Source organism: Hyperolius riggenbachi, chromosome 6, assembly GCF_040937935.1.
Source record: "Hyperolius riggenbachi isolate aHypRig1 chromosome 6, aHypRig1.pri, whole genome shotgun sequence".
Classification (NCBI taxonomy): Eukaryota; Metazoa; Chordata; class Amphibia; order Anura; family Hyperoliidae; genus Hyperolius; species Hyperolius riggenbachi.
The window spans coordinates 250338009-250353620 of NC_090651.1; the positions used below are offsets into that span (position 1 = coordinate 250338009).

Here is a 15612-nt window from a genome sequence, read left to right on the forward strand (position 1 = left end):
CTAACCCAGAGGTCCCCAACCTGGGGGCCGCGGCCCCCTGGTGGTCCGTGGGCAAATTTCTGGGGGCCGCGGCGGATCTGGCCTTTCTCCACCCCCCCCCTAACCCCCCCCCCCCCCCCCCCCGCGGCCGCCGTTCCTGTTAGCTTATGAGCGGGCGGCCGCTTCCTCCCTTATATTCCCCAATCCAATAGCGGCTAGCCCCTCTACTCTTTGCAGCAGTTATTACAGCAGCGCTTTCTGTGCGGCTGCTGTAAGGAGGGAAGGAGGTGGGGCAGCGGTTCCCATGGTAACGGCGATCGCCGCTACAGGAAGCCGCTGCCCTGCTTCCTTCTCTTTCTTACAGCAGCCGCGCGGGAAGCGCTGCTGTATTACGAGATGCTGCAACCGAGGACAGGAGCGCCTGGGGGAATATAAGGAAGAAAGCGACTGCCCGCTCATAAGGTAACAGGAGCAGCGGCCACGGGGGTGGGGGGGGGGCTTGCTGGGGGGAGAGGGCACCTCTCCTACCTACACTGGGGCAGTTTTACTGGGGCAACTACTGGCTACACTTGGCTAACTGTACTAGCTATACTGGTGTAACTATACTTGCTATACTACTTGCAATACTGGGCTAACTGTACTAGCTACACTGGGCTAACTGTACTTGCTATACTGGGATAACTGTACTTGCTATACTGGGCTAACTGTATTTGCTATACTGGGCTAACTGTATTTTCTATACTTGGATAACTGTACTAGCTACACTGGGCTAACTGTACTTGCTGTACTGGGCTAACTGTATTTGCTATACTGCACTAACTGTGTTTGCTATACTGGGCTAACTGTATTTGCTATACTGGGCTAACTGTACTAGCTACACTGGGCTAACTGTACTAGCTGCACTGGGCTAACTGTACTTGCTATACTGGGCTAACAGTATTTGCTATACTGGGCTTACTGTATTTGCTATACTGGGCTAAATGTACTTGCTATACTGGGCTAACTGTACTTGCTATACTGGGGTAACTGTACTTGCTATACTGGGCTAACTGTACCTGCTACACTAGGCTAACTGTACTTGCTATACTGGGCTAACTGTACTTGCTATACTGGGCTAACTGTACTTGCTATACTGGGCTAACTGTACTAGCTATACTGGGCTAACTGTACTAGCTATATTGTGGTAACTATACTTGCTATACTGTGGTAACTATACTTGCTATACTGGGCTAACTGTACTTGCTATACTGGGCTAACTGTACTTGCTATACTGGGCAAACTGTACTAGCTTTACTGGGCTAACTGTACTTGCTATACTACTGGGCTAACTGTACTAGCTATACTGGGGTAACTATACTTGTTATACTACTTGCTATACTGGGCTAACTGTACTAGCTACACTGGGCTAACTGTACTTGCTATACTGGGCTAACTGTATTTGCTATACTGGGCTAACTGTATTTGCTATACTGGGCTAACTGTATTTTCTATACTTGGCTAACTGTACTAGCTACACTGGGCTAACTGTACTTGCTATACTGGGCTAACTGTATTTGCTATACTGGGCTGTGTTTGCTATACTGGGCTAACTGTACTTGCTACACTGGGCTAACTGTACTAGCTGCACTGGGCTAACTGTACTTGCTATACTGGGCTAACAGTATTTGCTATACTGGGCTTACTGTATTTGCTATACTGGGCTAAATGTACTTGCTATACTGGGCTAACTGTACTTGCTATACTGGGGTAACTGTACTTGCTATACTGGGCTAACTGTACCTGCTACACTAGGCTAACTGTACTTGCTATACTGGGCTAACTGTACTTGCTATACTGGGCTAACTGTACTAGCTATACTGGGCTAACTGTACTAGCTATATTGTGGTAACTATACTTGCTATACTGTGGTAACTATACTTGCTATACTGGGCTAACTGTACTTGCTATACTGGGCTAACTGTACTTGCTATACTGGGCAAACTGTACTAGCTATACTGGGCTAACTGTACTTGCTATACTACTGGGCTAACTGTACTAGCTATACTGGGGTAACTATACTTGTTATACTACTTGCTATACTGGGCTAACTGTACTAGCTACACTGGGCTAACTGTACTTGCTATACTGGGCTAACTGTATTTGCTAAACTGGGCTAACTGTATTTGCTATACTGGGCTAACTGTATTTTCTATACTTGGCTAACTGTACTAGCTACACTGGGCTAACTGTACTTGCTATACTGGGCTAACTGTATTTGCTATACTGGGCTGTGTTTGCTATACTGGGCTAACTGTATTTGCTATACTGGGCTAACTGTACTAGCTACACTGGGCTAACTGTACTAGCTGCACTGGGCTAACTGTACTTGCTATACTGGGCTAACTGTATTTGCTATACTGGGCTTACTGTATTTGCTATACTGGGCTAAATGTACTTGCTTTACTGGGCTTATTGTACTTGCTATACTGGGGTAACTGTACTTGCTATACTGGGCTAACTGTACCTGCTACACTAGGCTAACTGTACCTGCTATACTGGGCTTACTGTATTTGCTATACTGGGCTAAATGAACTTGCTTTACTGGGCTTATTGTACTTGCTATACTGGGGTAACTGTACTTGCTATACTGGGCTAACTGTACCTGCTACACTAGGCTAACTGTACCTGCTATACTGGGCTAACTGTACTTGCTATACTGGGCTAACTGTATTTGCTATACTGGGCTTACTGTATTTGCTATACTGGGCTAAATGTACTTGCTTTACTGGGCTTATTGTACTTGCTATACTGGGGTAACTGTACTTGCTATACTGGGCTAACTGTACCTGCTACACTAGGCTAACTGTACCTGCTATACTGGGCTAACTGTACTTGCTATACTGGGCTAACTGTACTTGCTATACTGGGCTAACTGTACTAGCTACACTGGGCTAACTGTACTTGCTATACTGGGATAACTGTACTTGCTATACTGGGCTAACTGTATTTGCTATACTGGGCTAACTGTATTTTCTATACTTGGATAACTGTACTAGCTACACTGGGCTAACTGTACTTGCTGTACTGGGCTAACTGTATTTGCTATACTGCACTAACTGTGTTTGCTATACTGGGCTAACTGTATTTGCTATACTGGGCTAACTGTACTAGCTACACTGGGCTAACTGTACTAGCTGCACTGGGCTAACTGTACTTGCTATACTGGGCTAACAGTATTTGCTATACTGGGCTTACTGTATTTGCTATACTGGGCTAAATGTACTTGCTATACTGGGCTAACTGTACTTGCTATACTGGGGTAACTGTACTTGCTATACTGGGCTAACTGTACCTGCTACACTAGGCTAACTGTACTTGCTATACTGGGCTAACTGTACTTGCTATACTGGGCTAACTGTACTAGCTATACTGGGCTAACTGTACTAGCTATATTGTGGTAACTATACTTGCTATACTGTGGTAACTATACTTGCTATACTGGGCTAACTGTACTTGCTATACTGGGCTAACTGTACTTGCTATACTGGGCAAACTGTACTAGCTATACTGGGCTAACTGTACTTGCTATACTACTGGGCTAACTGTACTAGCTATACTGGGGTAACTATACTTGTTATACTACTTGCTATACTGGGCTAACTGTACTAGCTACACTGGGCTAACTGTACTTGCTATACTGGGCTAATTGTATTTGCTATACTGGGCTAACTGTATTTGCTATACTGGGCTAACTGTATTTTCTATACTTGGCTAACTGTACTAGCTACACTGGGCTAACTGTACTTGCTATACTGGGCTAACTGTATTTGCTATACTGGGCTGTGTTTGCTATACTGGGCTAACTGTACTTGCTACACTGGGCTAACTGTACTAGCTGCACTGGACTAACTGTACTTGCTATACTGGGCTAACAGTATTTGCTATACTGGGCTTACTGTATTTGCTATACTGGGCTAAATGTACTTGCTATACTGGGCTAACTGTACTTGCTATACTGGGGTAACTGTACTTGCTATACTGGGCTAACTGTACTTGCTACACTAGGCTAACTGTACTTGCTATACTGGGCTAACTGTACTTGCTATACTGGGCTAACTGTACTAGCTATACTGGGCTAACTGTACTAGCTATATTGTGGTAACTATACTTGCTATACTGTGGTAACTATACTTGCTATACTGGGCTAACTGTACTTGCTATACTGGGCTAACTGTACTTGCTATACTGGGCAAACTGTACTAGCTATACTGGGCTAACTGTACTTGCTATACTACTGGGCTAACTGTACTAGCTACACTGGGCTAACTGTACTTGCTATACTGGGCTAACTGTATTTGCTAAACTGGGCTAACTGTATTTGCTATACTGGGCTAACTGTATTTTCTATACTTGGCTAACTGTACTAGCTACACTGGGCTAACTGTACTTGCTATACTGGGCTAACTGTATTTGCTATACTGGGCTGTGTTTGCTATACTGGGCTAACTGTATTTGCTATACTGGGCTAACTGTACTAGCTACACTGGGCTAACTGTACTAGCTGCACTGGGCTAACTGTACTTGCTATACTGGGCTAACTGTATTTGCTATACTGGGCTTACTGTATTTGCTATACTGGGCTAAATGTACTTGCTTTACTGGGCTTATTGTACTTGCTATACTGGGGTAACTGTACTTGCTATACTGGGCTAACTGTACCTGCTACACTAGGCTAACTGTACCTGCTATACTGGGCTAACTGTACTTGCTATACTGGGCTAACTGTACTTGCTATACTGGGCTAACTGTACTTGCTATACTGGGCTAACTGTACTAGCTATACTGGGCTAACTGTACTAGCTATATTGTGGTAACTATACTTGCTATACTGTGGTAACTATACTTGCTATACTGGGCTAACTGTACTTGCTATACTGGGCTAACTGTACTTGCTATACTGGGCAAACTGTACTAGCTATACTGGGCTAACTGTACTTGCTATACTGGGCTAACTGTACTAGCTATACTGGGCTAACTGTACTAGCTATATTGTGGTAACTATACTTGCTATACTGTGGTAACTATACTTGCTATACTGGGCTAACTGCCGCCGCAACAGCCGCCGCCCCCCCCCCCCCCCCCCCTTCCCCCGGGAGGCCCCGGAGAAAATTTTGGTCGGTGTAGTGGGCCCCGGGCTCAAAAAGGTTGGGGACCCCTGCCCTAACCTATACCTAAGGCTAATAGCTGGCCAGCAGGCAGCAGCTGGCCTGGTCTGTGCACAGCACACACACAGACACATAGCAGCTGCCTGCAGCACACACTGATTGTCACACTCTGATTGTGTTTATTTTCTGGTGAAATGTTGCCCAAATTGCATTTGTTTTCTGCTTAAATGTTGCCCACATTGCGTTTATTTTCTGGTGAAATGTTGCCCAAATTGTGTTTGTTTTCTGCTGAAATGCTGCCCACATTGCGTTTTTTTCTGCTGAAATGTTGCCCACTGCGTTATTTTCTGCTGAAATGTTGCCCACTGCGTTATTTGCTGCTGAAATGTTGCCCACTGCATTATTGTCTGCTGAAATGTTGCCCACTGCATTATTTTCTGCTGAATTGTTGCCCAAATTGTGTTTATTTTCTGCTGAAATGTTGCTCACATTGCGTTTATTTTTTGGTGAAATGTTGCCCAAATTATGCTTGTTTTCTGCTGAAATGCTGCCCACATTGCGTTTATTTTCTGGTGAAATGTTGCCCAAATTGTGTTTGTTTTCTGCTGAAATGCTGCCCACATTGCATTTATTTTCTAGTGAAATGTTGCCCAAATTGCGTTTGTTTTCTGCTGGAAATGTTGCCCAAATTCTGTTTATTTTCTACTGAAATGTTGCTCAAATTGTGTTTGTTTTGAAATGTTGCCCAAATTGCATTTATTTTCTGCTGAAATTTTGCCCAATTAGCGTTTGTTTTCTGCTCAAATGTTGTCCAAATTGTGTTTATTTTCTGCTGAAATGTTGCCCACATTGCGTTTATTTTCTGGTTTCTGGGGTAACTGTTGCTGCATTTATTATTTAATGGTCATAGTTGGCTATAGTTGCTGCTTTGGGGTTACGGTTACGCTCCGCCCATACAATGTCATGGCCTCGCCCATTTTTTGGCAATTACCGATCCCCCACGCCCATTTTTTGGGGAACACCCCTCCCATCCCCAGGTTGGACCCAGAAAAATCTGGTCACCAGGGGCTTCGCTAGCCCTATTTTGGGGGGCACGTGCCCCCAATCTGTCCTGGGGTGCCCTGGATCTCTTCCCCGGGGTGCCCGGCACTGCCCACTGTCCCCTCCTGGGCGCCGCTGCCCCCTTGGCCGCCGCTGCCCCCCCCCCCCCAGCTGTCCCCGCGGACAGAGCTTCAGACCTCGATCAGCGGGCGGCCAGATACAGCGGGCGCTAGGACCTAGCGTACACCGTTGATATGCGGAAGTGACATCACTTCCACATATACAGCATGGTGCGTCCGGTGCTCGCTCTATCTGGTCGGGTCGCCCGCAGCGCTGATCGAGGTCTGATGGCTGCGAGGTAAGGGGGGGTCCCTGTCACTCACTATCGGGGGTCCCTGTCACTCACTAGCTAACGGGGGTCCCTGTCACTCACTATCTAACGGGGGTCCCTGTCACTCACTATCTAACGGGGGTCCCTGTCACTCACTATCTAACTGGGGTCCCTGTCACTCACTATCTAACGGGGGTCCCTATCACTCACTATCTGGGATCCCTGTCACTCACTAACTGGGGTGCCTGTCACTCACTAACTGGGGTTCCTGTCACTCACTAACTGGGGTCCCTGTCACTATCTAACTGGGGTCCCTGTCACTCACTATCTAACGGGGGTCCCTGTCACTCACTATCTAACGGGGGTCCCTGTCACTCACTACCTAACGGGGGTCCCTGTCACACAGTATCTGACGGGGTCCCTGTCACTCACTATCTAACGGGGGTCCCTGTCACTCACTACCTAACTGGGGTCCCTGTCACTCACTACCTAACTGGAGGCGCCTGTCACTCACTACCTAACCTGGGGGGCACCTGTCACTCACTAGCTAACCTGGGGGTCCCTGTCACTCACTACTTAACTTGGGGGCTACCATATTAAGGGGGCATTCTGCCTATTTATGTGAAATGCTGTCTATTTATGTGCCTCATGACTGCTGAATTTGTCTTGTTGGGAGCCTTATGATTTGTTGGGGGCCTCAAGATTGCTGAATTTGTCTTGTTGGGGGCCTCATGATTTGTTGGAGGCCTCATGATTGCTGAATTTGTCTTGTTGGGGGCCTCATGATTTGTTGGGGGCCTCATGATTGCTGAATTTGTCATGCTGGGGGCCTCATGATTGCTGAATTTGTCATGTTGGGGGCCTCATGATTGCTGAATTTGTCTTGTTGGGGGCCTCATGATTGCTGAATTTGTCTTGTTGGGGGTCACATGATTGCTAACTGCGAGACTATGGGAAATGCTGAATCCTTATCATATGAGACAATAGCAATAAACCTACTTTTTTAGCTTTTTAAAACAGAAAATAAAACTGGGAGGTTCTAAAAAATTGAATACATTTTTCAGGAGTAGGATGGATGAAATTGTTTATCTTCACAGTGTATTTTCAACTTGGATTTTCCATAATGTTCATGTATAAGTTAAAACGTTTGTACAGTATTTAGTTTAAATTGCTGTTGCCACTTTGCGATAGATAAGTGACTTTTGGGTTGCAGTTTGGGCACTTGGCCTCCAAAAGGTTCGCCACCACTGTCCTAATCTAATGTCCCACCATTGCTAGGTTCATGTAAATTTGTCTCCACCCGTTACCACACCTACATTCTGGTCCATGGCCCACCCATTTTTCGGTGCGGCGCGATAAGTGCGCCGCACAACGTGATCCTCATATTTTTGGCACGCTAGCTGCAGTGTGCTGAATTCTGCTGCCTACAGTATGTACAGTATACGCTGTTCTCTAGTGCCTGCACTGTGTGCTGATCTACCTCCAGTGTGTACAGTGTAAGGTGTTACTCTGTGCCTTTACTGATTGTAAACCAGCTGTATTGTATGCTGATCCCTGCTACTTTCAGTATGTACAGTATTAGCTGTAATGCCTGGTACACACATACAATTTTGATTAGCCAATTTTAGCTCTGTTCATCAAATTCATTGTCTGTTGGCCCACTTACTGCACGGGGGTGGTAAAATTGGTCAGTGATTGATTAATCAAAATTGTATGTGCGTATACATCTTTGATCTATGCCTATACTGATTGTAAACTATCTAAATAAAGGACAGGGGGCTCCACCCAATACTTCAATGGGCAGGCCCGTTATCTGTAGCTTACACCGCTGCTAAGTTTATGTACATTTGGCCCCACCCATGACCACGCCCACTCACCTCATGGTCACGCCCATTTCCTCCCCACCTGGTACCCACAGGTGCCCCCGATCTCCAAGGACCCTAGAAACGCCCCTGCTGGTCACTGTATCATACAATTATAAATATATATATATATATATATATATATATATTTTTTTTTTTTTTTTTTTGCTTGACTTAACTTAATACAATAATACTGACATAACAGAAAAAAAAAAATCTTAAAATAATAAGCCAGTACATAATACTGCATGCATTCTACAGGAAACTTGTGCTCAGCTAGAAGAACGACCTCAAGGCATCCATGTGCTCGGAGCTCCGTTAACAACGCCTGACTGACTGCTTGCCGGTGGGCGGGACCAGTGACGTGTAGCTGTAGGAGCCCTCGGCAGTTCCGAGTCGGTTAGGAGAAGGTAGGTGTGAGTGACAAAAATATTTTCCGATCATTTCCGCGTTCTACCCAGTATTCTAACCGCCATTCACCCACAGCAGAGATTCACAATCAGGGCTTCCCTCACCCTGATTCCTGTCACCCCATTCCGGCGACCCTCGCCCTGCCTTGTCGGCATCTATAGCGAGAGGCGGAAGTGAGTTGGTCAGCTGCATGGAATGCTGGGAGGCGTAGTTCAGAACGTCCCCTGCTTTCATTTCTTGGTAGTGACTGTAGACTACATGTTCCAGCTGTATCGGGCCTGCAGGAGTAGAGCTAGAAACCAGCCTGTCCCCTGCTCTCTCATCGGTAAGGTTGATATTGCTGCCATCAGACTGATATTTGGGTCTTGTATTGTCCTCACAGTCGTTGTCATGTACCTGGTACGGTAACACTGCAGTGTGGGGTGGGGTTAACATGGGTTCCTCATGTAAGAGGTGTCACTGCAGCCAGGCATGGGGTTGCTGTAGACCACCTTCCACGTAGGTACCTTGTGCATAGACAAGAAACATGGCCCTGTATCCTCTTGTCGCAGGGTGATGAGGAATAACCCTCACATGGGCATAGCATCTCATTTCACATAGTTTCGTGTATGCTGGTATCCCATGAGATATAGGCAGTTGTGTCCTGTGTGTTGCAGCCTATACAGATCATAGACATTACATGCAGGCTATAGACCAAAAGACATCTAACCTCTTCCTTTTTAGGTTGTGTGTAAGGAGCTGAAAGAGATCCATATAGGCTGATTTGGTCATTTTTACAGCTCAGCTGATTAAGTGATTGCTATATGGCTGATCATGACCTTTGAAAGTGATACAGATTCACTTGGATATTGAATGGGGAGGTGTTGTGTGATGCGTATTCTCTCTTTCTAGAACTTTTGTTTATTTTTTTGCTGAATCAGTCTAGATTCAATCTCAAGGATTTGAAAAGTGGTCAGCAGAATACATTTAAAGATAACCTGTATTGAAAAATTAGATACCTACCTTTGTAGAGGGAGGGCTATCCAAAGGGCTTCCTGACCCATCCACGAGCCATGTGTTCATGCAAAGGGGCCCTCTGAACAATTTACAACGAGCTTGAAGGATATGTTCTTATGGCTGCACTTCTCTCTGTGTATGAGTATGGCTGTGCCTGTGCAGTAGCAAGGAGATGTTTGTGGACAAACGACTTTGTGCTGCTGCACAGGTGCAGCTGTACATGGAGAACACAACACAGCATTAGAGGGTCCCAACCAGCGGCAGTAGGGTTGAGGAGGACTTTGGAAGCATCTGGACCATCCAGGGGCTCCCCTCCACTTAGGTAAGTACAATAGAGTCCTTGTAATCTGGAATTCAACTAACAAGCCATCTCAACTAACCAGCACAAATTGCCAGCAATAGTCAAAGTGGTGAAGGCCAACTTCTTAGGCTGTTTGAGGGCTCTGCTCCTTGCGGTTAATTTTTTCTGCCACATAGGCAGAAATCCATTTAAAAAAAAATAAAAAAAATTTGTTTCATGTAAAGCTACCAGAGTGGTAGCTACATGAAACACCACTAGAGGGCGCATGTGTCCCTCTAGTGCGATCGTCGCCGGCATCAATAGCAAACAGGGGAACGTGTTCCCCTGTTTGGCTTCTCCTGTCGCCATGGCGACGATCGGAATGACGTCATCCGACGTCCTGACGTCAGACGCCTCCGATCCAGCCCATAGCGCTGCCTGGAACTCATTGGTCCGGGCAGCGCAGGGCTCTGGCGGGAGGAGGGCCCTCTTCAGCCGCTGCGTGCGGGCGATCCCCACCAGGGGCAGAGATATCCTCCTGCGCGGCATAGCCCGAGCTGAGCTCGGGCTTACCGCCAGGAAGGTTAAGACTTGGTCCCACAGCTCCCCCAAGGTTAATATACTTTAAAGAGAACCCGAGGTGGCCTTGTATTACGTTAGTGGGGCACAGAGGCTGGTTGGGCACACTAACACCAGCCTCTGTTGCCCCATCGTGTGTCTCAAAGACCCCCCTGCTCGCCGCTATACTCCCCGCAGTGCTGGCGACACGCAGCGCGTCGCCAGCACAATGTTTACTCTAGCGCTGTCTGTCAGCGCCGCTCCCACGCCTCCTCCGCATCGCCGCTACCCGCCCTCGTCCCTTCCCTCCAATCAGCGGGAGGGAAGGGACGAGGGCGGGTAGCGGCGATGCGGCGGAGCGGCGCTGACAGACAGCGCTAGAGTAAACATTGTGCTGGCGACACGCTGCATGTCGCCAGCACTGCGGGGGTATAGCGGCGAGCAGGGGGGTCTTTGAGACACACGATGGGGCAACAGAGGCTGGTGTTAGTGTGACCAACCAGCCTCTGTGCCCCACTTACGTAATACAATGCCACCTCGGGTTCTCTTTAAAGTGTACCTGACCCGAAGCTCGGGTACATAATAATACTTAAGTAAAGAGAGGGAAGCGTCAGGATTCTATTGAGGTTTCCCTAGGTCAGGCATGGGCAAACTTGGCCCTCCAGCTGTTAAGGAACTACAAGTCCCGCAATGCATTGCAGAAGTCTGACAGTCATGACTCATAAAGGCAAATGCATTGTGGGACTTGTAGTTTCGTAACAGCTGGAGGGCTGAGTTTACCCATGCCTGCCCTAGGTGCTCTGTCCCCCGTCGCTGATCGCAGCCCCCATGGAAGATTAGCTACAAGGCATTTTTGTTAATCATATCGGGCGCCAACTCTTTCTGCACATGACCCCATCATGCTCCTCTCACCAGAAGCGCACACGTCCGGACTGTGGCTGTGCCGACTGGAGGATTTTCCGGGGCCAGTTGCGGACTAACTAAGCGGTGCAGGACAGCGAGGGAGCGATAAGCCGAGAGTAGGCTGGAGGAAGCCCCAGGTATGTATAATTGTTTTTTTTCTCCCTCGCCATCTTAGATATCCTTTAACTTCTCATTTCTGTCATATTCTACTATACACATCTAATATTGTTCCACTTATTCACATCTTACCTAATTTCTCAGAGCTTTTGCCCATGGAGGTGCCCATCTTGCACTTTGCCAGTTCTATAAGTATTAAATACATCTTCTTACCACTAAACTGTTCATTTCTACTTTGGTTTGTCTGAAATAATTGTTTACTGGAGGTGGGGGTAGTGAGTCGGTGCAGAGAGTAACTACAACTAATACAGTACCAGAATCAACAAGTCCAAATATTTGTTTAAACCATAATGTAATCATTTCCTGACACTGTCTGCACCAGAAGCGATCATTGTATTTGCCATGAGGGGTCTCTTTAAACTTTTTTTAAACCAATGGTGGGCAAACTTTTTTTTGACTCATGGGCCACAGAATTATCTTAAAGTGAACCTGAAGTGACAAGGATATGGAGGCTGCCAAATAATGCCATTTTTCTGGCAGCTCTGCTAATCATTTGGCTGCACTAATGTCTGCATAATACTAAAAATGAGCGTGCAGCTAATCTTGTCAGATTTCCTTAAAAGGAAGTGCATATGGCAGCCTCTATATACCTTTCACCTTAAATTCCCTTTAAATTCTACAGAGAATCTCTTGTTTTAGTTCGGCCCCCAGCTCAGGTAGCCGATGAGCTTACCCTCATTATTAGCAAGAAGGTGGCTGGAGGTGCCCAAAAGTAGTATATAGGTAAGGTAAATATAACTTGTATAGAGACAAGATCTGTAGGGGACATAAATGGAGAGCGCACTCAAGGATTTAGATGTATGGCAAAGAATAGGGGTTGGAACGGTCCAGTTTCTGCTGTCGTCCATGCAGCAAGTGAATGTTGGAGTGGGTGGAAGTTGCTTTGTTCATTGTGGCGCCAGTGCACTCTACAGGAAGGAGGTGGACCTGGGCCGGCCAGAAGCACTGACACCTCCTCACATGGAGAAGAGAATGAGTCTGGGACTGGGGGAGGACCTTCTGCCACAGAACTGACAAATTGGTGGGCGCATGGAGAAAAAGGGTGGGCACTCGCAGCCTCTGCAGCGCCTCAGGCGGTCAGGCACATCGATTGTGTACAACAGCGCCCTAGCACTCATGTGCTAGGTGCGGTTGGCAACCATGGAGGAGACTGAATCCGGCCTTTCATCAGTGGACCGAAAGATAAAGCGAAATCGATCGTAATTTGCCTACCCCTGCTTTAAAGGACATTCGAGGTGAAAATAAACTGATGAGAAAAACAATTGTATCCATCCTACTGCTGCTGCATTTTTGGGAATCGCAACGCAGATCTCATTCACTGTAATGAATGGGATCTCTAGCGCAGCGCAGATGGCGTGCGATCGGAGACACGTTGCGTTCCCATTGCACAGCCATCTGTGATAAATGATGTGGACGAGGCCTAAACAAATCCTCAAATTTGACAGAGGTGCAGGGCAATGATGTTAACGGCTACATACACACTGTATATTTTTGTTGCCTGAAAATAATTAGGGATCTTTTTGGGGAGCAGTTTAGTAATTTTATGCAGTGGAGAGGAACAGTGGGCAGCCACCTGATCTAGGAACGTCATTGGTACAGCATAGCTTAGGCAGGGTAGAACTATGATGCCAGATCACTAGAGAGGAGACCCTTCAGGAGTCGGTAACAATTTAACAGAGACAGGGCCCTTTTCCACTAGCAATCGCTAGCGTTCACGCTGAACGCTAGCGATTGCTGAATCGCAATTAGCGGCGATTCCCCGACGTTCGCGGCCGCGATTTTGCTATGCTATGCACTGCATAGCAAAATCGCGGCAAATATCGCTCCGCCGCGCGTTCGCGTTCCCGACAAAAGCGAATCGCGGTAGTGGAAATGACCTACCGCGATTCCTATGTTAAAAAGCAAACCGTAGCGATTGTAAAATCGCTAGCGGTTTGCGTTTTTGCGATTCAGCCAGCGCAAACTGGTGGAAAAGGGCCCTTAGCAAAATCGCGGCCGCAAACGTCGGGGGAATCGCCGGTTTTGCGATTCAGCAATCGCTAGCGTTCAGCATGAACGCTAGCGATTGCAGGTGGAAAAGGGCCCCCTGTACACACTGCTGCGCTTGCGTTGCGTTTTAAAAACGCATGCGTTTTTAAAATCGCAAGGTCTTTTGAAAAAGAATGAAAATCGTGATGACTTGTACACACTGGTGCGATGCGTTTTTAGAAAAACGCAATCGCAGTGCCTGCTGCGTTTTTGCCTGCGTTTTTCAGAAGTCAGTATCCCAGAAGACTCTGCAATCTCCTGATTCCTGTTGAAATGTAAACTAGAAAAAAAACAAAGGATTCTTTAGCCAATCAGCAATTACAAGAAAAACGCAAACGCACAAAAAACGCAGGCAAAAGCGCATGCGTTTTTAAAACTACAGGCACTTTAAAAACGCTTGCGTTTTTGCCTGCGTTTTTCAGTGTGTACAGGCCTTAACCAAGCAGCTCAGGGTGACCCAAACCACTAGGAAAGTATAGGGGGATAAAAGAGACCGAAAAGTCCTCCTACTAATGAGCAATGCTTGGTGGAATTTGCCTTCTTAAAACAGAAGGAAATTTGCAATAATTCAGCTATAAGTGAACATTTGTGGATACCCACAATGCACCACAACTAAATATGCAAATTATCCCTTTTCGGCCCTTGTAAGCAAGGCAAGCATCCAGAACCGCTAGTGTATAGCAAGCCTATAGTTTTAAATATTACACAGCCACACCAATTTTGACTGAGTAAAATCTAGTGTATACATACAGGTTGCCTAACACTGAAGTAAACCTGAGCAGACATGCTGTCACAATTTTTGGATGAGGAATAAAATGAGAGGTGTATCAGTCTCAAAGCTGGCTCCGCATGCATTCTTAAACTATTGGTTTTAAAACAATCACAAAACAATCTAAAGCTTTAGTAGGCGGACTTGGAAACGGAATTGTCATGTCACAGTAAAGTTGGTAGAGGGGTTATAAGTATTAAGACTCTTTATGTAGTAAGTGTAAATGGGAGGTGGGAATGTTGTGTAATGCCTTACTATCATGCCAGGATACGGGATAAAGGCAAACTGAGATGAGAGGAATATGGAGGCTGACCTATTTATTTAATTTTAAACAATGCAAATTGCCTGGCTGTCACAATGATCCTCTGCAAATAATACCGTAAACCAAAGACCCTGAACAAGCATACAGATCCGGTGCCCTGACAAGATTAGCTGCATGCTTGTTTTAGGTGTGTGATTGAAAGACTACTGATGCCAGAAAGATCAGGACGACTGCCAGGCAACTGGTATTGTTTACAAGGAAATAAGTATGGCTGCCTCCATATGTCTTCCACCTCGGGTTCCCTTTAATAGTGCCCTGTAAGTCTGCTAGTGATCTCTAGTGAGCCCTGTGCTTTTGCAGGATCCAGGACTTATTTGGCACAGCAATCTGCTGTTCCTGGCTGGGGATGTACCGAATCATGGGAAGGAAGTTTATACTTGTATTGCATTTAGTTACCATATATACTCACATATAACCCGAGGTACCCACTTTTCCCTCAGAAACCAGGAAAAAGTGATTGACATGCGTATAAGCCCCCTCCCCAGTATAAGCCCCCTCCCCAGTATAGTCAGATGTGCCCCTAATATGAGGCAGCCCCCCACTCTGCAGTCAGATGTGCCTGAAGGTGCAAGGCAGCCCCCTCCCCATAGCCAGATGTGCCCCAAGTAGGCAGCCTCTCTCCCCATAGTCGTGTCCCCAGTAGTCGGGCCCCCCCTACCAATAGCCAGATGTGCACCCATGGAGCATGACAAAATGTGCAGCAGGATACTGCACCTGCTTGCATCTGCCAACGCCTGTGTCCCCTGCTCTGCCTGTGTCTAACCCCCTTCCCCTCGCAACATGTTTAGTGCGGCTGTGTTACTGTAGACGA

The 15612-nt window shown here is 46.6% G+C and overlaps 1 protein-coding gene across 2 annotated transcripts in view; it reads left to right on the forward strand.

Moving 5' to 3' along the window:
- RER1 (retention in endoplasmic reticulum sorting receptor 1) overlaps positions 1-15612 on the forward strand; it is a 73463-nt gene that overhangs the window by 24853 nt on the left and 32998 nt on the right. Inside the window, exon 2 of one of the 2 annotated variants that reach the window (XM_068240668.1) lies at positions 8619-8767. The gene's annotated coding sequence lies outside the window, so the exon portion shown is untranslated. Of the gene's footprint in view, positions 1-8618; positions 8768-15612 lie in introns of those variants that run through there. The other variant, XM_068240669.1, reaches the window with a different exon arrangement.